Source organism: Carcharodon carcharias, assembly GCF_017639515.1.
Source record: "Carcharodon carcharias isolate sCarCar2 chromosome 24 unlocalized genomic scaffold, sCarCar2.pri SUPER_24_unloc_3, whole genome shotgun sequence".
In the NCBI taxonomy this organism is placed as follows: domain Eukaryota; kingdom Metazoa; phylum Chordata; class Chondrichthyes; order Lamniformes; family Lamnidae; genus Carcharodon; species Carcharodon carcharias.
In genome coordinates, this window is record NW_024470606.1 from 248,212 (window position 1) to 272,373 (window position 24,162).

Here is a 24,162-nt window from a genome sequence, read left to right on the forward strand (position 1 = left end):
GTAGATCTCCCTCTGCTGAACCTCCTCTCAGGATGCTATCCCCATGCCATGATAGTTTAAACCGGCCCCAACAGCACCAGCAAATCTTCCAGCAAGGAATTTGTTCCCATTTCGGTTCAGGTGCAAACCGCCACCCATGTACAGGTCACAGTGCCCCCAGAAATGGTCCCAATGTTCCAGAAATCTCAAGCCCTCCCTCCTGCACCATTTTAGCAGTCATGCATGCATCTGCACTAACCTTTTTTGCATAACTAGCGGCTGGCACTGGAAATAATCTTCAGAATAGTAGCCTATAGGTCATGTCATTAATTTGTTTCCTAGCTCCATAAATTCTTCTTGCAGGGCCTCATCCCTCTATCTACCTATGTCGTTGGTAATGATGTGTAACACGAGATCTATATTTTTGATCTCCCCCTTTAGAATTCCCTGCAGCCGTTCACTTACATCCTTGACCCTGGCACCAGGGAGGCAACATGCCACCATGGAGACATGACTACAGCTGCAGAAAAGAATGCATGTTCCCCTTCCCATTCGACCTACTACCACTTTTGCTCTTCCCATCATTTTATTCCCCCTCCCCAACTCTCTTTGCAGCTGAGCCAATCGCTGTGGCTGTTCTCCCCAGAGAAACACACGTTCTAACCATTTTCCAAAACCGAAAACAGTTCTCGAATGAGAAGCACCCTGGGGATTTCCTGACTACCTGGCTGAAACATTTTCCTGACTGATGGTAACCCATTCCCTCTCTGCATGCACTTTCGTAAGCTGTTTGGTGACAACATCTTAAAACTTGCTATCCACATGACTCTCAGCCCCACGGATGAATCTCAGTGTCCTCAACTGCCCACTCAATCTCCAAAAGGATTACTGAATGCTGCACAGAGAGTGTTGGGGCAAAGTAATAGCCATAGAGTCATGTATAGGTCAAACCTGCCGATGATTGGAGATATTGTTAACTCCCAGGATCGATACATTGAATGGTGAGTATGAATATTGACCACTGAAAACTCTCCTGCTGATACCTCAGCCACTACTCTAGTGCTGTGCTCATAACCATGTGATTCCCACTCTATGTCCACAACTGTACACACTGAAGTTTGAAACTTATGCCTGCTGAGTCTGATGTTGGTGATAATGCAGCTTCAGAAAAGTCTACCTCCTCCTCATTTCGGCGTCCTGGGCCCTCTGTTGGTGGGGGGTGGGGGGTGGTATGTGGTGGTGGGGGAGGTGGTCTCTCGCTCCAGGATCTGTGATAGGAAAACAAGTCAGTCATAAGATGAGTTCATGCAGAACATCCTGTTTCCTAGTGATCTTCTTCCAAGTCTATCCCAGTATTCAGTTTCTGCCATTCACTGTCTCCTTGGGGAAAGACTCTCATAAATTGAAGTTATACATTACCATTCTGACCAGATCTGCCATTCCCAAACCCCAGCCCTTGGCACTCTATACTGTAGAGCATCATGTAACTCTTTCGAGTACAAACACGTTTCCATCTGTTCCTATTCAGATGAAGTTCCATTGTTTCATAGTTTGCCATTGTGAGATTTGAACTGTTGATCTTAGGGTTACAAACCCAGTACCATAACCACTTGGCTATTTAGGCCAAACTGTAGAGCATCATGTACCCTAAGCCACCCGAGTCCTGACATATTGAATGCAGCTGTGCCAGTTTGCATGCGCATTAATGTTATCTCTGTCAACTTGGAGGAGTGCATAAGGTCAGTGATGCGATTTCGACATTTTGTCCAGGTTTTCTGATGGCCAACAGTGGAGCTGATCACCTCCAATAACCTCAACCAAGCTCGTCTTGCAGTGGGCGGAGGGAATCTGGATCATTCAGGGAACAGGATGTCCCTGTGTCTGTCTACCCTTGCAGGAATATTCCTTTAGAAATATGCTTAACTGTGCGAGCGTGTATGTGGGTGTGTCCATGTGCTTTTACGTGAGTTTTTGTGTCAAAGTGTGAATGTGTGTGCTTCTTTTTTTGTCTGCATGTGTGTGAACTTTTGTTTCTTTTATTTTTATGTTTGTATGTGTGCTTGACTGCATGTGTATGTGCGTTTCTCTGAGCGCCGATTAGTGAGTGCTTGCTTTTGACTGAATGTTAAAATGCGTGAGTGTGTGCGTGCGCGTTTGTCTGTAGGTGTGAGCATGTTTGTGTGTCTTTCTTTGTTTGCCTTAGTGCGTGTCCATGTGACTGTTTGTATTTATGTGTGTAAGTGCCTGTGTGTATGTATAACTGCCTTTGCCTTTCTGTGTGTGTGTGCGTGTGTGTGTGCTTCTGCCTGTGTGTGTGTGTGTGAGTATGCGTGTGTGTATTGCTGTGTGTGTGTGTGTGTGTGTGTGTGCATATGTCTCTCCGTCTGTAGGTTCCTCTTTTCTTCTGTTTTTGCATGAGCGTGTCCTCGCGTGCTTGCGTATGCGTGTCTCCCCATGAATTCTGTAGAAAGTGACTGTTACTGTTCTGAGTGCTAATTATGACACGTTACATTCTTAGAAAGAAACATTTTGTGTGTGCGTCGATTTGCGATGCAACAGATTATGTTTTATTCTCTGTTTTCGTTAGAAATACATGTTTGTCTTTTGAAATGACTTTTAATCTTAGTAGAATGTTTTGCGAATTTTCTTAAGAAGTACAGCACTGGAGACATTACAACCTCCTTCTCAGAAATACATCTGTTTGAATTCAGTGGATAAGAGGCGAAAAGTACAATTTATCCCATGTTTTTCTACCGCCTTTAGCGCAACCATCACCTCATGTTCCTCCAAGTCACCCTCGGATTGCCGTCACTCGTGGATTTTCCCAACATCCCTGAGCACTCACGTTAATGCTTCGCTCCCAAATTTTGGGTGTCACTATCAACTCTGCCAGCCACCCCATCGTTCCTCTCCCTCCGCCTTCCTCATTTCCAGATTTTTTTTTTAATCCCTGCTTTTATCCCCCAATGCCTCAAGAGCCTTCTTGTATGTCCTTTCTTGTTAATTTCGTTTAACAATTCGCTGGGCGCAATCACATATTTGAAATTATCCACAACTTCACACGCAAATTGGTAACATCTTCCGCAGCCTAATTAATATTTCCATCTCTTATTCCCCTTCCTAACAGCAAACGTAATTACAATTGTGATACTGAAGTACAAGAATTGTGGCCTGACCAAATGTGTCACTTGTTACCTGGTGGCCATGGCAGTGGCAGATCTACTGGTCGTTATCGTGGACCTGATATTGAGACACATTCCAATTGTTTTTCCGTATCAATTTCTTTTCATACAGTCCATTCCTGTGTGTAATATCCACGCGGCAGTCCTTTATGCAGCCACTGACTGTTCTGTCTGGTTCACCATTACTTTCACCTTTGATCGATTTGTGGCCATTTGCTGCCCAAAGCTGAAATGTAAATATTGCAGCGAGAAAACGGCGACTGTGGTGCTGGGAACAGTGACAGTGCTGGCCTGCTTAAAGAATATTTTCTGGTATTTTATGTTCACAGGTCGGTATCAGCTTCAGGTCCTCCCCTGGTTTTGTGATATTACACTAGGTGCTCGGTTCCACCTGTTCTGGATAATAATCGAGTTTCTCCACCACATCCTAACCCCGGGTATCGCATTTGTCCTGATTCTGCTGTTAAATTTTCTCACTGTCAGACACATTTTATTGAGCAGCAGAGCCCGTAGGAGACTCCGGGCTCACGGCAGTGGGAAGTGTCGCAGAGACCCAGAGATGGAGAGTCGAAGGAAATCCATAATTTTACTATTTGCGGTCTCGGCCAATTTCATCTTGTTATGGTCAACATTAATGGTCTTTTCTATATGGGCCCGGATGTGGGATTTTGGCTTTTATTCTGTATGGTTGGATGTGTTTGTTATGGAATTGGGCTTCATGCTCCAGCTCCTGAGCTGCTGCACTAACACTATGATTTATGCCATGACACAGACTCCATTCCAGCAGCAGTTGAAGAATATGCTGAAATCTCCCTTTACTCCAATTCTCCAATTCAGTAAATGATGAGAAGAAATCACTCAATGAGTGTGCCCTTTGGCCGGGCTGCCTGTCCAACATGGACAGCTCTCACTGATTGGAAGAAAGGACATGCCTCCTAACATCCCACCCTCCCATTGGCCGGGCTGTCCGTTCAAGAAAGATAACCCTCACCGATTGCAAAGAAAGCACACACGTGCTATCACTACCATCCCATTATCCGGTGCTGCCTGTCCACCATGGATACCACTCACTATTTGGACAATAGTGCCCCCTAACAGCGCACCCCTCGCACTGGTCGGGCTGCCTGTCCATCACCGCGATCCCTCACAGTGGATGGGCGGGAATCCTTCCATCAAAAAAGGTTAAGTCCTTTCCCAGAGGGCACTAGGGGGTGAAATCAGAGGAAGTGAGGCATTAAAGTGGAAAGGAAAGGACGTAGATCAGGTGATTGTGTGTTAAAGCAAACTCAACCTTCGGGGTAAAAGTGCAATTAGTTAGAGAGAGAGTGTGTGTGAGAGAGAGAGAGAGGGAGGGGGATACAGTGCGTGAAGGGAGACAGACAGAGAGAGACAGAGTGAATCAGACAGAAGGAAATTGAGAGGCAGGTAGAGAAGGAGACTGAGTGAGTTAGAGACAGATGAAGAGAGGGAGGGAGGAGTGGGAGGTGGAGAAATAGTGACAGGGAGAGAGATGTTTAGATTGTGAGAGACCCATATAGGCACAGGTGGTGTTTAGAAGATCAAGAGGTTGATAGAGTGGAGACAGAGATGCAGAGCAGGAGAAACTGAGAGCAGGAGACAGAGATTGGGTGATGGAGAATCTGAGACTCAAAAATAGAGAGGCAGAGAAGGGTTTTTTTAAAAAAAATTGCTGATGCTGGAATTCATGGACCTTACTCAATCTTCCTAGTTCCTCTGTATCACCCCGACAACCTATTATGAGAAAGCCACCATTAATTAGGTTCAAGCCTCATTATTTCTGATTCCCCCTCTGTAGTACCTCACACTTTTCAGGGTTATGTTTCATCTGCCACTTATCTGCCCATTTGAAAATCCCTTCTATATATTCCTGCAGCCTAAGACACTCAAACTCACTGTTAAGAACCGGTCCAATCTTTATGTCTACTGCAGACCTACTAATCGTAACCCCACATAGTCATCTTTGTTGTTTATATAAATGACAAATAATATGGGAACCAACATAGATCCCTGCACGATGCAAATGGTCACAGGTTCCAGTCACCGAAGCCGCCTTCTGTCATCAACCCCTACAGAATCACAGAATCACAAAGTGCAGAAGAGGTCATTTGGCCCATCGAAACTGCACTGAAAAGCACTTGACCTAACTGCGTAACCCCATTTAACAGAACTTGACAAATCACCTTGAATGTTATGACGTGCCATGTGCTAATCAAGGAACTTTTTAAACGATGTGAGGCAACCTGCATCCAACAACCTCCCAGGCAGTGCATTACAGACCGTCACCACCCTTTGGGTAAAAAAGGTTTTCTTCACAACACCTCCTGCCCTCCCCTTGACTTTGTGTCCCCTCGTGACTGACCCTTCAAATAAGGGGAACAGCTGCTCCCTATCCACCTGGTTCATGCCCTTCATAGCCTGGTACTCCTCAATCAGTTTGCCCCTCAGCCCTCTCTGCTCCAACGAAAACAACGCAAGTCAATACAAATTTTCTCCATAACTTATATGTTTCATCCCAGGCAACTTCCTTGTTAATCTCCTCTGCAACCCCTCCAGTACAATCATATCCTTCCTATCATGTGGCCAAATGAATGCATGCAGTGCATCAGCTGTGGCCTCACCAAGGTTCTATACAATTCCAACATGACCTCCCTACTTTTCTAATCTATGCCTCAATTATTAAAGGCAAGCGTACCAAATGCCTTTTTCACCACCCCACTGACATGCGCCTCCAGCTTCAGAGATCCATTGACACAGACTCCAATGTGTCTTTGTCCCTCACAACTTCCTAGTGTCTTGCCCTTCATTGAATATTTACTCGTCAATTTACTGCTTCCAAATTGTATCACCTCACAATTTTCAGGCTTAAATTTCATCTCCCAATTACCTGCCCATTTTTCAAACCCATCAATATCTGCCTGTTGCCTAAGACTCCCAAACTTCCTGCTAACCACCGGTCCAATTTTTGTGTCAGTCACAAACTTACTAATGCTACCCTACTGGTAGTCATCTATGTCGTTTATATAAATGTCGAATAATAGGGGAAACTGCACAGATCCCTGTGGTATGCCTCTGGATCCTGTTTTTTACTCAATAAAACAGCATTCTATCATCACCCCCTATCCCCTACAGGATCACGGAATTACGGAATCACACAGTGCATAATAGCTTATCCAGACCATCGAGTCTGCAACGACACATGAGAAGCATCTGACTAACCTACCTAACCACACTTACCAGCACTTGTCCCATAGCCGTGAATGTTTTAACATGCCAACTGCTCATCCAGGTAATTCTTAAAGGGTATGAGGCAACCCACCTCCACCACCCTCACGGCAGCACTTTACAGACTGTCACCTCCCTCTGGTTAAAAAAGGTTTACCTCACATCACCTCCTGCCCTCTCCTTGAATTTGTGTCCCCTCGTGACTGACCCTTCAAATAAGGGGAACTGCTGTTACATATCCACCCGGTTCATGCCCCTCAAAGTCTTGTACTCCTCGATCAGCTCGCCCCTGAGCCCTCTCTGCTCCAACAAAAGCAATGCAAGTCCATGCAAATTCTCTTCATAACTTATAGGTTTCATCCCAGGCAACTTCCTGGTTAATCTCCTCTGAACCCCCTCTAGTACAGTCTTATCCTTCCTATAATGTGGCAAAATGACGCACACAGTGCACCAGCTGTGTCCTCACCAAAGTTTATACAATTCCAACATGATCTCCCTATTTTTCTAATCTATGCCTCGAATGATAAAGGCAAGTGTACCAAAAGACTTTTTCACCACCCCACTAACATTTGCCTCCACCTTCAGAGATCTATTGACACAGACCCGAAGCTTTGTTCCTAAGAACTTCCTAGTGTCTTGCCGTTCATATAATACTTCCTCGTGAATTTACTTCTTCCAAAGTGTATCACCTCACACTTTTCAGGCTTAAATCTCATCTCCCATTTGCCTGCCCATTTGTCAAACCCGTCAATATCTGCCTGTAGCCTAAGACATTCAAACTCTCTGCTAACCATCGGTCCAATCTTTGCATCAACGGCAAATCTACTAATCCTACCTCCCAGATAGTCATCTATATCTTTTATTTAAATGTTGAATAATAGGGGAACCTGCACAGGTCCCGGTTGAATGACTCTGGACCCTGGTTTTTACTCAATAAAACAGCATTCTGCCATCACCCCCTGTCCATTACAGGATCACAGAATCACAGAATCTCACAGTGCAAAATAGGCTATCCAGGCCATCGAGTCCACAATGACACGTGATGAACATCTGACCTAACTACCTAAAAACATTTACAAGCACTTGTCCCATAGCCTTGAGTGTTATGAAGTGCCAACTGCTCATCCAGGTAATTCTTAAAGGGTGTGAGGCAACCCACCTCCATAACCGTACCAGGCAGCTCATTTCAGACCGTCACCACCCTCTGTGCATAAAGGTTTTTTCTCACATCACCCCTAAACCTCTTGCCCTCAGTATGAAATTGTGACCCCTCGTGACTGACCGTTCCAATAAGGGAAACAGCTGCTCACTTTCCACCTTATCCATGTCCCTCATAATCATGCACACCTCAATCGAGATTGAAAGCGAAGGTAAGAGCACAAATCATCCAAGGCAAATTGAACAAATGGTTGCAGAACTTCGTGCATGGCAGGAAGCAGAGTGTGATGGTCGAGGAGTGCTTTTGTGCCTGAATGCCAGCGCTCACTGGGGTTACACAGGGTTCAGTCTTGCGCTGTTTGCTGCTGTGGAATATATAAACGATTTAGACTTGAATGTAGGAGATTTGATCAGTCAGTTCGCAGTATGGTAAATAATGAGTAGGATAGCCTTACATTTACAGGAGGGTATAGATGGGCTGATTAGATCGGCTAATCAGTGGCAAGCGGAAGTAAATCCAGATAAGTGTGAGGTGATGCACTTGAGCAGCACAAACAAGACACGGGAATAATGATGATTGGTAGTGCGCTCGGAAGAACTGAGGATCGAGGGACCATTATGTGCATGTCCAGTAGCTCCTTAAGGTACCAGAGCAGGTAGAAAAGATGGTTAATAAGGTGTAGGGGGTACTTGCCTTTATTAGAAAGGCATGGAATATAAGAACAGGAGGATTATGATGGAACTGTATATCATTCCCATTAAGCCACAGCTAGTGTTTTGCAAGCTGTTATGAAATCCGCAGTATATTAAGGATGCGTTTCCGCGAGAGAGTGCAGAGGAAGCGTGCCAGGATGTTGACATGGTTTGAAATTCTTTGACATAAGGAGAGAAAGTAACTGGGGTTACTCTCGTCAGAGCAGAGGAGATTGAGGGGGACATGATTGGGGTGCGTGAGGCATAGTTAGGCGAGGCAGGAAGGAACGTTCTCCCTTGGTGGAGGGATCATTAACCCACGGGAATAGGATTTGGTAAGGAGCAGGATTGCTAGAGGGGATGTGATGATTTTTTTTTTAGTCTAGAAGTTTGCTGGAATCTGGAGCTCACCGCCTGAAAGGTTGGTAGAGGCAGAATAAACTCATAACATTAAAAACATGTGGACGTGCAGTAGCAATGCTATGCCATGCACGGACATGGGCAAAGTGCTAGAAAATGGATGATGATAGTTAGGTACTTGTATTGGCCGGCGCAGCCTTGATGGGCAAAAGGGCCTTTATCTGTGCTGCAGACCTCTATAAGCCTATGACTATGCATATGACACTGTCAGCATTCTGGAACTCCCTCCCTAATCGCACTGTGTGTGAACCCATACAACATGAACTGCAGTGTTCCAAGGATGCAGCTCTCCACCATCTTCTCAAAGGAAATTAGAGGTGTGAAATGAATTCTGGCCTAGCCAGTGAAGTCCACATTCTGTGAATGAATATTTCTTTTTAAAAATGAAGTAAGTCCATCACCCTTTCAGTCCCATAGTAAGTTGTTGATTGCAGAAAGGATGGAGTTTACTATTCATTTTGATAAGAATTTCTTCATGCCTGAAGGAATCCACGAATTCGCCTGTTATTATTTTTTTAATAACTGATACATTCCTCATAATTCTTATGGTTTGTATGCCCCCCATCACTCTGGAGACTGGATTTGATTTCCCAAATGATGTACGTTTCACTCCGTTCAGAAAGATCACGCGAAATTGGAAAGGCACTTTAGAATTGGCAAAGTGTTGATATGCAGGCGGCAATGAGTGCCAATAAAAGATGCACCTCAGCGACATGCTGAGTCTAGAACAGCAGCTTTTATTAACAGAAATTCTGGGAAATGAGCATCCCTAAGAAGAAAAGCCCCTCACTCCAACAGCCAGGTGACATTTCCGACCGTTCCTTAACACAGGAACTGGCTTTTTGACATAAACTGTGCTAAATTGGAATTTCGATTAAAACCGTGAAATAATAACTTGAATCCAGACCATTTTTTTCTGTATAAGACACTACGAAACAGAGATGAACTGGCCATATTAATTTTATGAAATGAATAACTAACCGTAAAGGATGAATAACCTGACAACAAACCTGCATCATGTAAACAACAACTGCAAATTAATAGAACAAATTATATTGTCATCTCAGTCACCATTTTATTTATTATTACTTTCATCATCTTATTCATTTTTCTTTGCTATCGGACAGCAGCAATTGCGGATCTTGCCATTCATTCCCCCAACATGTATTTCCTTAATTATCGCATTATATTTCCCTCTACCCATCTACCAATTTTGCCATCATTACAACTTCTGTCGTTCAATTTCCCATACCCTCCACTGCATAAAAAAAACTCCCTCTTGTTCTTCATTCCACCATCCACCTGACACACAAGGAGCAATGCACACAGCCCTTCTCAATCGGAGCTCGTGCATTAAGCGTCACAGAGATACAGACACAGGCAGATTATCGGTTCCACAGGGTCAGGCAGCATAATTATTCAATCCTACTCTCATCCCATGTTCTGGGAGTATGCTTTTCGTCTAACATTCAAAAAGGGCAATAGATAAAGAACTCGATTCCATTTCCCTCCAATTCAGTCCTGCTGACAGGTATAGAAATAAATCCAAGCCCCAAAATCTGAGTCTAATCTAAGATTTAAAGAGGTTGTGTGAATTTCACACTAGTAACCCATAACAACTACATCAAAAGCAGATGAAAGAAATAATTTGGTTCCATATAAAGTCACAAAATCTGATTTGAAGTTGCAATGCCATTCCCAATCCTGTTCACATGTAGAATTGCTAATCGAAAATCACAATACTGCGGATGCTGGGGTTCCGAAATAAAAACGGAAACTACTGAAAACCTGAGCTGATCAGGCAGCGTCTGTCGAGAGAGAAAAGCAAAGTTACCATTTCAGGTCGATAACTTTTCATCAGATGAAGCGACCTGGAACGGCAATTCTGTTTCTCCCTCCACAGAAGTTTCCTGACCTGCTGAGTACTTCCAGCATTTAATGATTTATTTCATGTACATTTACTTCTTGTTCAGGAGGCTCAAGTGTTATATGATTGAAACTTATGCTTTCATGTGTTCAAGTTGACCACTATTTACAGCTCAAATCCCCAATGGAAAACTGCCTCTATATTGCAATATTAAAAACACAGTCGCAAACACCATCTTGTCAGGTGGGATACACATTACATAAAGCTAAGGAACCAATCATAAGTACAGAAAAAATACCACCCTTCGATATAAAGAACGGATTCAGGCTAAACACAGTACCAGAGACTGAGAGGCAGAATGAGTCCAAAGCTCACACATAGAACGAAAGGCTAAAGATACATAATGAACCCAACACTTTAACACAATACAAGAGACTAAGAGATGCAGAATGAATCGAACACACACATGGTGCCAGTGGATGACTGATACATAACAAATCATATACTCAAATGCAGCATAATAGACTGATTGACATTTAATTAATGCAGCACTCACACACAATACGACAGATGACAAATACAGATTGAATCCAACACATAACACAGCACAAGAGACTGACAGATCAATCATGAATCTAAAGCTCACACATAGTAAAAGAAACTGACAGATAGAGACTGAATCCAATAGTCGCCCATATAATGAGACTGACAGATACAGAATGAATCCAACACTCACATAGACTGCCAGATACTGACAGATACAAAATGATTCCAACACCCACAAATAGCCAGAGACTGAGAGTTACACAATGAACCGATCATTCTCACACAGAAGCAGAGTCTGCACACCCAGTGACTGTCAATAAGAGAAGCGCGGAGATATTGAAAGATTCTTAGAGACACACCGGCTATCAGACCCTGAAAGAGACAGAACTAATTCCACAGTCTATTACAGTGCCAGGGATAGACAAATGCATATTAATGTCAGTAAGTTATCATGAAAGAGACGATCTCCACTAACATCAGTCAGCAAACACTGAATTAGTACTGTCTTAATCAGCATGATTTTGTTGTTGGAAACCGGTCACATTTTAGAGAGAAAAGTACTGCAGAGTAGAAACAAGAGTTTAAACATTATAACTGGTGAGTGATTGAACAAAATGTACGTACATCCCCTATCCATCACTTTTATTTAAAAATTTCCACTGTGCAAAATAATGTGAATTTTTTTTGTGTGTTGTGACCACTTCTGACATGTAAACGTCATTGTTACGGAGTGTGGGATTATCCACTGGCAACAAAATATCGGGTGCACACACGGGTCAGGTGCTGGAAGCACCTGTGGAGTCCGTGTCCGAGAGAAGGACAACATAACGCAAGCTTATTGTCTGTCCGGTCAGCCAATAAAGCAGCCAGCCAACTCAGTGACAAAAGTAAATCTTAAACTCAAAATTTGAAACAGAGAGAAGGCGAGTGTGGAATTTATTTAAGTGACAAAGTGGGTGAGTGTGAACTTTATTTAAAACAGAGAGCGGGTGTGTGCGGGCTTTATTTAAAACAGAGAATTGGTGAGTGTGGAATTTATTTGAAACATTGGGCGGGTGAGTGTGGACTTTAATTATAACAGAGAGCGGGCGAGTGTGGATTTCACTTAAAACAGAGAGCGGGTGAATGTGGACTATATTTAAAACAGAGAGCGGGTGGGTGGGAACTTTATATAATGCAGAGAGCGGCTGTGTGCGGACATTATTTAAATCAGAGCGAGCGAACACGGATTTTATATAGAACAGAGAGCGGGTGATGTGGGCTTTATTTAAAACAGAAAGAGTGTGAGTGTGGAATTAATTTTAAAGAGAGAGCAGGTGAGAGTGGTCTTTCTGTACGACAGAGAGCGGGTGAATTTGGGTTTTATTGAAAACGTTAGGCAGGCGAGCGTTGACTTTATTTAAAATAGAGAGCTGGAGTTTGTGGGCTGTACTTATAAAAGAGAACGTGTGAATGTGGGCTTTCTTTGAAACAGAGATTGAGTGAAGATGTTATTTAAAACAAAGCGGTGAAAGTGGACTTCATTTAAAACAGGGAGGAATTGAGTGCGGACTTCCGTTAAAACAGTAGGCGGGTGAGTGTGAACTTTATGACAGAGAGCGGGTGAGTGTGGGCTTAATCTGAAACGGAGAGGGTGAGATTGGACGGTAAGTGAATCATAGAGCGATAGTGGAAGTTGTTTAAAACAGAGAGGGGATGAGTCTGGATTTCACTTAAAACCGGGAGCGGGTGACTGTGGACTTTATTTAAAACAGAGCGAGTGAGTGTGGATATTATTTAATCCAGAGAGAGGGTGAGTGTTGGCTTTATTTAAAACAGAGAGCGAGTTATTGTGGACTTTATTTAAAACCGAGAGACTGAGTGTGGAGTTTGTTTAAAACAGAGAGCTGGTGAGTGTGGGCTTTATTTAATACAGAGGGCGAGTGTGTAACTTATTTATTAGAGAGTGGTTGAGTGTGGGCTTTGTTTAATACAGAGAGCGGATGTGTGTAGGCTTTATTTAATACAGAGAGCAGGTTTTTGTGGGTTTTAATTCAAACAGTACAGGTGAGTGTGGATTTAAATTAAAAGTGAGAGCGGGTGAATGTGGCTCAATTTAATACAAAGCAGTTTTGAGCATGGGCACCCTTTAATACAGATAGCGGGTGATTGTGGACTCTATTAATTACATAGAGCGGATGAGTGTGGACATAAATTAACAGTGTGTAACTGGTTTTTATTCATAATAGGGAGCTGGTATGTTTGGATTTAATTTATAACAGGGAGCGAGTGTGAAATTAATTTGAAACAGGAAGCAATTGAGTGTGGACATTAGTTAAACGTAGAGCGAGGGCTTTATCTAAAACAGGGAGGGAATGAGGGTGTAATTTATTTATAACAGCAGATGTTAATTTGAAACAGAGAGCGGGTGAGTGTGGACATAATTCATAAGAGAGCAGGTGAGTCCGGATTTCATTCAAAACAGAGCGGGTGAGTTTGGAATGTATTTAATACAGAACATGTGAGTGCGGACTTTATTTTAAACAGAGAGCTGGTGAGCGTGGACATTTCTCAAACCGAGAGCTGTTTGTGGACTTGATTTAAAAGTTGATCAGTGTGGGCTCCATTTAATATAGGGAGCGGGTGAGTGTGACTTTTTTTAAATACAGAACAGGTGAGTGTGGACTTTATTTTAAACAGAGAGAGGATCATTGAGGACTTTACTTAAAATAGAGAGCGCAAGACTATGGGCTTTATTTAAATCTGAGATCAGTTGAGTGTTGCCATTATTTAAAACAGAGAGCGTGTGATTGAGGACATTACTTATAACAGGGCGGAGGAGTGTGGACTTCATTTAAACTAAGCTGTGAGAGTGGACTTTATTTAAAACAGGGAGGAATTGCGTGCGGACTTCAGTCAAAATTGAGGGAGGGTGAGTGTGAACTTTTGACAGAGAGCCGGTGAGGGTGGTCTTAATTTGAAACGGAGAGGAAGAGTGGACGGTAAGGGAAACATAGCGATTTGGAATGGAAGTTATTTAAAACAATGTGGGAATGAGTGCAGTTTAAATTTAAAAGAGGGATCGGGTGAGTGTGGACTCGATTTAAAACATAGCTAGTGAGCATTGACTTTATTTAAAACAGAGTGGATGAGTGTGAAATTGATTCAATGTAGAGATCGGGTCTGTGCTGTTAATATTTTTAAAAAGAGAGCATTTGAGCGTGGACCGTATTTGAAAGACAACAGGTTAGTGTTGGCTTTATTTAAAACCGGGATCTTATGACTGTGGAGTTTATTTAAAACAGAGCTGGTGAGTGTGGGCTTTATTTAATACAGAGAGTGGGTGAATGTGTAATTTATTTTTAAAAATATGGTTGAGTATGGGCTTTATTTAATAGAGAGCTGTTGTGTGGGGGCTTTATTTAGTACAGAGCGGATGTGCGTGGGTTTTAATTAAAAGAGAGAGCGGGTGAGTGTCGATCAATTTAATACATAGCGGTTGTGAGCGTGGGCACTATTTAATACAGGTAACGTGTGATTTTGGTCTCTATTAAATACAGAGAGCGGGTGAGTGTGGACTTAATAAGGAGAGCAAGTGACTGTGGACTTAACAGAGAGAACATGTGAGTGTGGCCCTTATGCATACCAGGGTGTGAGTGGGATTAATTTATAACAGCGAGCGAGCATGGACTTAATTTCAAACAGGAATCGATTGAGTGTGGACATTATTTAAACATAGAGCAGGTGAGAGTGGTCTTTAGCTAAAACAGGGAGGGAATGAGCATGTACTTTTTATGTCTTTCCAATTTATTACTAAGTATAAAACATAAATGAATAATAAAATATAGCACCATTAAAAATGATACAGCATGTAATAAATTATAATTCTATTTAGGGAAGGGTGCAAATTTTATCAGAGGGGATGTGTGATTAGTTAATTTGAAACGAGCGGGTGATTGTGGACGTTATTAAAAACATACAGCATGGGAGAGTGGATTTTATTTGAAACAGGGAGGGAATGAATGTGACTTTTCTTAAAACAGTGTGTGAGTGCCGGATTTATTTACAACAGGGATCTGGTGAGTGTGGATATAATAGCGTGAGTGCGGATTTAATTTAAAACAGAACGGGAAAGATTGGACTTTATTTTAAACACGGAGCTGGTGAGCGTGTACATTTTTCAAACAGCTGTTTGTGGACTTGATTTAAAACTTGTTGATTGTGGGCTCCATTTAATACAGGGAGCGGTTGAATGTTGGAATTTTTAAAATACAGAACAGGTGAGTGGGCTTTATTTTAAACAGCGAGTGAGTGAGGACTTTAAAACAGAGCGCGTGAATATGGGCGTATTTAAATCTGTAAGCGGTTGAGTGAGGACATTATTTAAAACAGAGGGTAATTGAGGATTTATAACAGAGCGGGTGAATGTGGACTTCATTTAAAACAAATCGTTGAGAGTGGACTTTATTTAAAACGGAGGAATTTCGTGTGGACTTCTGTTAAAAGAGAGGGAGGGTGTGTGTACTTTATGACAGATAGCTGGTAAGTGTGGGCTTAATTTGAAACGGAGAGGAAGAGTGTGGACTGTAAGTGATACATAGAGCGAGTGGGAATGGAAGTTATTTAAAACAGTGACGGAATGAGTGCAGATTTCACTTAAAACTGGGAGCGGGTGAGTGTGACCTCCATTTAAAACAGAGCTATTGAGCATTGACTTTATTTAACACAGGGAGCGCGTGAGTATGGACTTAATGCAGCGAAAGGGTGTGTGCTGGTATTATATAAAAGAGCGTGTGAGCGTGGGCCATATTTGAAACAGCGGGTGAGTGTTGGCTATATTTAAAAAAGAGCTTGAGTGTGGAGTATACTTAAAACAGCTGGTGAGTATGGACTTTATTTAATACAGAGGGTGAGCGTGCAATTTATTTTAAAAAGTGAGTGGTTGAGTTTGGGCTTTAATGCAGAGAGCGGATGTGTGGGGGTTTTAATTAAAACAGAGCGGGTGTGCGTGGACTTTATTTAAAAGTGAGAGCGGGTGAGTGTGGCTCAATTTAATAAAGAGCGGTTGTGAGCGTGGGCACTATTTAATACAGATAACGTGTGATTGTGGTCTCCATTAAATACAGAGAGCCAGTGAGTGGATTTAATATAATGAGAGCAGTTCAGTGTGGACTTAAATTAACAGAGACAACGTGTGAGTGTGGGCCTTATTCAAAACAGGGATCTAGTGTCTTGGGGCTTAATTTATAACAGGGAACGAGCGAGTGTGGACTTTATTTGAAACAGTGGGTGAGTGAGGACTTTATTTGAAAGAGAGGGGGTGAGAGTGGACTTTATCTAAAAGAGGAAGGGAATGAGTGTGGACAATATTTCTAACAGAGAATGGATGTGTGTCGACTTAATTTGAAACGGAGGGGGTGAGTGTGCAAGTTATTTAAAACATACAGCGAGCGAGAGTGGAGTTTATTTGAAACAGGGAGGGAATGTTCGTGACTTCTCTTAAAACAGATTGTCTTCGTGCTGACTTTATTTTTAACAGAGCAGGCGAGTGTGGAAATTATTTATAACAGGAAGCATGTGAGTGCGGACATAATTCATAACAGACAGCGGTTGAGTGTGGACGCTAATCATAACAGCGAGCGGGTGAGTGTGGATTTCATTCAAAATAGACGGAGGGTGAACGTGGACTTTTTTCAAACAGAGCGCAATTTCTGGGGTTGATTTAAAATTTAGTGATTGATGGCTCCATTAAAATTTGGTGATTGATGGCTCCATTCAATGCAGGGAACGGGTGAGTCCGTACTTTTTTTAATTTAGAGGAGGTGAGTGTGGACTTTACTTTAAACAGAGCACGTGAGTGTGAACTTTATTTAATACAGAGGGCGGGAGAGTGTGGGCTGAAGTAGAGAGAAAATGAGTGTGGTCTTCAGATAAAACGGAGGGCGGATGAGTGTGTACTTGATTTAAAACTGAGAGCCAGTCAGTGTGGGCCTAATTTAGAACGGAGATCGGGTGAGTGTGGACATAATAAAGGCAGAACTTGTGACTGTGTTCTTTAATTACTACAATGCGGTTGAGTGCAGACTTTCTTTACATCGTGAGTTTGGGTTCCAGACAGCGTGAGTGTATGGACATTGTTTAGTACAGAGAGCTTTTGAGTGTTTTTTTAAAGAGATCCGCTGAGTGGGGATTTCATTTGCAGCAGAGAACGTGTGAGTGTGTGTGCTTTGTTTAAAACAGGGGGCTTGTTAGTGTGGACTTTATATTAGAGAGTGGTTGTGTGCGTTATTAAAAACATGGGAGCGAGTGAGTTATTTTATGCCGAGCGTGTGAACTTGGAATTTATTTAATACAGAGCGTGTGTGTATGAGATATATTTAAAACAGCGGGTGAGTCGGAGCTGTACTTAAAACAGAAGATTGATTCGGAAATTTATTTGAAATAGAAAGCGTGTTAGTGAAGACTATTTAATAGAAAGGGCGTATGAGTGTGGAGTTTATTGAATACAGAGCTTGTGAGTGATGGCTTTATTTAAATCAGTGTGCGTGAGGACATTACTTAAAACAGAGCGGTCAATGTGGAATTTATTTAAAACTTTATATAAATCAGAGCCTGTGAATGTGGGATTTATTAATACCGAGAGCGGGTGCGAATGGGGCTTTAAAAAAAAAAATAGTGCGGGTGAGGGGGAACCTAAATTAACACGCAAATCTTATGATTGTGGACTTTATTCATAACGGAGGGGGTGAGTATGGTATTTATCTAAAATAGGAAGCGAATGAGTGTGGACATTATTTCTAACAGAGGGTGTGTGTCGGATTAATTTGAAACTGATTTGGTGAGTGGAAGTTACTTTAACCATAAAGCGGGTGACTGGAGTTTATTTGAAACAGGGAGGGAATGTTTGTGACTTTTTTAAAATTCAGAGCAGGTGAGTGTGAACCTTATTTTAAACAGCGCGTGAATGTGAACTTTTAATAGAGAGCGGGTCAGGGTGGGCTTAATTTGAAGTAAAGATGAAATGTGTGGACTTCAAATGAAACGGAGAACGGCTGAGTGCGTACTTAATTTAAAACGGAGAGCGTGTCAGCGTGAGCTTAATTTAAAACCGAGATCTGGTGAGTGTGCGCAGTTTATAATGCAGAGCATGTGAGTGTGGACATTATTTAACAGTGCGGATGGGTTTGTACTTACATCTTGGTGAGTTTGGGCTCTATTTAATACATAGAGCGTGTGCGTGTGAACTTTATTTAAGACAGAGAGCTTGAGTGTGTGCCTTATTGAAATCATTGCGCGGGTGATTGAGGAATTTACTTAAAACAGAGCGGGTGAATGTGGACTTTATTTAAAACTTGGAGAGTGTGTGCTTTATCTAAGAGCATGTGAGTGTGGACTTCATTTAATACAGAGCGGGCGTGTTTTGGCTATATTTTTTTAAAAAGATGGTGAATGTTGGCTGTATTTATGTTGGCGATTGTGAAATTTATGTATAACAAGAGCCGGTGTGTGGGCTTTATCCAAAACAGGGGACGTGTGATTGTGGACTTCATTTAATACAGAGAGCGGGTGTGTGGGGAGTTCATTTAAAAGTGTGGGAGTGTGAACTTTATTTAAAACAGAGAGGGTGAGTGTGCTTTATTTCAAACACAGGACGAACGAGTGTGAATATTTTAACGCAGAGCGAGTGAATGTGGACTATATTTAACACAGTACGGGTGGCGTGGACTTACATCTTGGTCAGCTTAGGCTCTTTTTAATAGAGCGTGTGAAAGTGGACTTTTATTGAATAGAGAGTGCTTGTAAGTTTAGGCTTTATTTGAAACAGCGTGTGAGTGTGGGGTTTATTTAAAACAGGGTGAGGGTGAATGCGGACTTGTTTAAAACAACGTGAGAGTGTGGACCTAATTTAAAGTGAAGTGTATAAGTGTGTTCTATATTTAAAACGGAGATAGTGAGTGTCGGCTTTAGTTAATGCAGGGTAGTTGAGTATGAACTCTTAATACAGTACGGGTGAATGGATTTTTTTACACCTTGGTCCGTTTGGGCTCTATTTGGTACAGACAGTGTGTGAGTGTGGACTTTATTTAAAACAGAGCTTTTGAGTGTGGACTTTATTTAAAACAGAGCTTTTGAGTGTGGACTTTATTTAAAACAGAGCTTTTGAGTGTGGACTTTATTTAAAACAGAGCTTTTGAGTGTGGACTTTATTTAAATTAAAACAGAGCTTTTGAGTGTGGACTTTATTTAAAACAGAGCTTTTGAGTGTGGACTTTATTTAAAACAGAGCTTTTGAGTGTGGACTTTATTTAAAACAGAGCTTTTGAGTGTGGACTTTATTTAAAACAGAGCTTTTGAGTGTGGACTTTATTTAAAACAGAGCTTTTGAGTGTGGACTTTATTTAAAACAGAGCTTTTGAGTGTGGACTTTATTTAAAACAGAGCTTTTGAGTGTGGACTTTATTTAAAACAGAGCTTTTGAGTGTGGACTTTATTTAAAACAGAGCTTTTGAGTGTGGACTTTATTTAAAACAGAGCTTTTGAGTGTGGACTTTATTTAAAACAGAGCTTTTGAGTGTGGACTTTATTTAAAACAGAGCTTTTGAGTGTGGACTTTATTTAAAACAGAGCTTTTGAGTGTGGACTTTATTTAAAACAGAGCTTTTGAGTGTGGACTTTATTTAAAACAGAGCTTTTGAGTGTGGACTTTATTTAAAACAGAGCTTTTGAGTGTGGACTTTATTTAAAACAGAGCTTTTGAGTGTGGACTTTATTTAAAACAGAGCTTTTGAGTGTGGACTTTATTTAAAACAGAGCTTTTGAGTGTGGACTTTATTTAAAACAGAGCTTTTGAGTGTGGACTTTATTTAAAACAGAGCTTTTGAGTGTGGACTTTATTTAAAACAGAGCTTTTGAGTGTGGACTTTATTTAAAACAGAGCTTTTGAGTGTGGACTTTATTTAAAACAGAGCTTTTGAGTGTGGACTTTATTTAAAACAGAGCTTTTGAGTGTGGACTTTATTTAAAACAGAGCTTTTGAGTGTGGACTTTATTTAAAACAGAGCTTTTGAGTGTGGACTTTATTTAAAACAGAGCTTTTGAGTGTGGACTTTATTTAAAACAGAGCTTTTGAGTGTGGACTTTATTTAAAACAGAGCTTTTGAGTGTGGACTTTATTTAAAACAGAGCTTTTGAGTGTGGACTTTATTTAAAACAGAGCTTTTGAGTGTGGACTTTATTTAAAACAGAGCTTTTGAGTGTGGACTTTATTTAAAACTTTGAGGCGGTGAGTGTGGACTTTATTTAAAACTTTGAGGCGGTGAGTGTGGACTTTATTTAAAACTTTGAGGCGGTGAGTGTGGACTTTATTTAAAACTTTGAGGCGGTGAGTGTGGACTTTATTTAAAACTTTGAGGCGGTGAGTGTGGACTTTATTTAAAACTTTGAGGCGGTGAGTGTGGACTTTATTTAAAACTTTGAGGCGGTGAGTGTGGACTTTATTTAAAACTTTGAGGCGGTGAGTGTGGACTTTATTTAAAACTTTGAGGCGGTGAGTGTGGACTTTATTTAAAACTTTGAGGCGGTGAGTGTGGACTTTATTTAAAACTTTGAGGCGGTGAGTGTGGACTTTATTTAAAACTTTGAGGCGGTGAGTGTGGACTTTATTTAAAACTTTGAGGCGGTGAGTGTGGACTTTATTTAAAACTTTGAGGCGGTGAGTGTGGACTTTATTTAAAACTTTGAGGCGGTGAGTGTGGACTTTATTTAAAACTTTGAGGCGGTGAGTGTGGACTTTATTTAAAACTTTGAGGCGGTGAGTGTGGACTTTATTTAAAACTTTGAGGCGGTGAGTGTGGACTTTATTTAAAACTTTGAGGCGGTGAGTGTGGACTTTATTTAAAACTTTGAGGCGGTGAGTGTGGACTTTATTTAAAACTTTGAGGCGGTGAGTGTGGACTTTATTTAAAACTTTGAGGCGGTGAGTGTGGACTTTATTTAAAACTTTGAGGCGGTGAGTGTGGACTTTATTTAAAACTTTGAGGCGGTGAGTGTGGACTTTATTTAAAACTTTGAGGCGGTGAGTGTGGACTTTATTTAAAACTTTGAGGCGGTGAGTGTGGACTTTATTTAAAACTTTGAGGCGGTGAGTGTGGACTTTATTTAAAACTTTGAGGCGGTGAGTGTGGACTTTATTTAAAACTTTGAGGCGGTGAGTGTGGACTTTATTTAAAACTTTGAGGCGGTGAGTGTGGACTTTATTTAAAACTTTGAGGCGGTGAGTGTGGACTTTATTTAAAACTTTGAGGCGGTGAGTGTGGACTTTATTTAAAACTTTGAGGCGGTGAGTGTGGACTTTATTTAAAACTTTGAGGCGGTGAGTGTGGACTTTATTTAAAACTTTGAGGCGGTGAGTGTGGACTTTATTTAAAACTTTGAGGCGGTGAGTGTGGACTTTATTTAAAACTTTGAGGCGGTGAGTGTGGACTTTATTTAAAACTTTGAGGCGGTGAGTGTGGACTTTATTTAAAACTTTGAGGCGGTGAGTGTGGACTTTATTTAAAACTTTGAGGCGGTGAGTGTGGACTTTATTTAAAACTTTGAGGCGGTGAGTGTGGACTTTATTTAAAACTTTGAGGCGGTGAGTGTGGACTTTATTTAAAACTTTGAGGCGGTGAGTGTGGACTTTATTTAAAACTTTGAGGCGGTGAGTGTGGACTTTATTTAAAACTTTGAGGCGGTGAGTGTGGACTTTATTTAAAACTTTGAGGCGGTGAGTGTGGACTTTATTTAAAACTTTGAGGCGGTGAGTGTGGACTTTATTTAAAACTTTGAGGCGGTGAGTGTGGACTTTATTTAAAACTTTGAGGCGGTGAGTGTGGACTTTATTTAAAACTTTGAGGCGGTGAGTGTGGACTTTATTTAAAACTTTGAGGCGGTGAGTGTGGACTTTATTTAAAACTTTGAGGCGGTGAGTGTGGACTTTATTTAAAACTTTGAGGCGGTGAGTGTGGACTTTATTTAAAACTTTGAGGCGGTGAGTGTGGACTTTATTTAAAACTTTGAGGCGGTGAGTGTGGACTTTATTTAAAACTTTGAGGCGGTGAGTGTGGACTTTATTTAAAACTTTGAGGCGGTGAGTGTGGACTTTATTTAAAACTTTGAGGCGGTGAGTGTGGACTTTATTTAAAACTTTGAGGCGGTGAGTGTGGACTTTATTTAAAACTTTGAGGCGGTGAGTGTGGACTTTATTTAAAACTTTGAGGCGGTGAGTGTGGACTTTATTTAAAACTTTGAGGCGGTGAGTGTGGACTTAAATTAAAATAGGGTCCGGGTGAAAGATAACTTCAATTAAAACTAGGAGAGTGTGGGCTTTTTTATGCAAAGCGGGTGAATGTGGATTATTTTGTAATAAAGCGCGGGTGAGTGTGGAGTTTTCTTACATGTTGTTCGGTTTGGGCTGTCTTTAATACAGACAGCGTGTGAGTATAGGCTTTATTTAAAATAGAGCCTGTGAGTGTGGGCTTTATTAATACCGAGAGCAGTTTTGAATTTTTTTTAATAAGTGAGGGTGAGTTGGAACTTAAATTAACACAGATCGTGCGTGCGTACTTTATTCATAACAGCGGGTGAGAGTGGACTTTATCTAAAACAGGAATGGAATGAGTGTGGACTTTATTTCTACCTTAGAGAGGTTGTGTGTGGACTTGATTTGAAACGGAGTTGGTGATTGTGGTCGCTATTTTAAAAGACAGCGGGTGAGAGTGAAGTTTATTTGAAACAGGGAGGGAATGAGTGTGACATCTCGTAAAAGTGATTTTCTTATTGCGGACATTATTTCTAACAGACCGGGCAAGTGTGGACTTTATTTCTAACAGAGCATGCGAGTGTGGACACAATTCATTACAGACAGCGGGTGAGTGTGGACTTTATTCATAACTGCCACCGGGTGAGTGTGGATTTCGTTCAAAACAGAGCCGGTGAGCGTGGACTTTTTTTTCAAACAGAACGCTCGTTGTGGACTTGATTTAAAAACTTGGTGAGTGTGCGATCTATTTAATGCAGAAAGCGGCTGAGTGTGGACTTTTTAAAAAAAATTCAGAGCATGTCAGTATGAACTTTATTTTAAACAGAGCGCGTGAGTGTTGACTTTATTTAATACAGAGCAGTTGAGCGTGGGCATAATTTGAAGCAAAGAGCGACTGAGTGTGGAAATCAGATCAAATGGTGAGTGGCAGAGTGTGGACATCATATAATGCAGAGCATGTGCGTGTGGACTTACTGAATACAGTGCGGGTGTGGGTGGACTTTTCTTACATTTTGGTAAATTTGGGCTCCATTTAATACAGAGAGCTTGTGAGTGTAGGTCTTATTTAAAACGGAAAGCGGGTGTGTCAGGATTTTTCTTCGAAAAGAAAGCGGGTGAAAGCGGACTTTATTTAAAAGTTGGAGAGTGTATGTTTTATTTAAAACAGAGAATGTGTGACTCTATTTAGAGAGAGCTTGTGAGTGTGGGCTTCACTTGAAACAGAGAGCGTGTGAGTGTGGGCGTTAGTTAACTCAGGGTGTCTGAGTGTGGACTTTATTTAATAAAGACCGGGCAAGAGTGGACATTTTTTCATACAGTGCGGAATTTTTCTTACAACTTGGTGAGTTTGGGCTCTATTTAATACAGGCAGCGTGTCAGGCTTTGTGGTCTCCTCTACATTGGAGAGACCAAACGTAAACTGGGCGACCGCTTTGCAGAACACCGGCGGTCTGTCCGCAAGAATGACCCAAACCTCCCTGTCGCTTGCCATTTTAACACTCCACCCTGCTCTCTTGCCCACATGTCTGTCCTTGGCTTGCTGCATTGTTCCAGTGAAGCCCAACGCAAACTGGAGGAACAACACCTCATCTTCCGACTAGGGACTTTACAGCCTTCCGGACTGAATATTGAATTCAACAACTTTAGGTCGTGAGCTCCCTCCCCCATCCCCACCCCCTTTCTGTTTCCCCCTTTTTTTTCCAATAAATTATAAAGATTTTCCTTTTCCCACCTATTTCCATTATATAAAAAAAAACCCACTAGAGCTATACCTTGAGTGCCCTACCATCCAT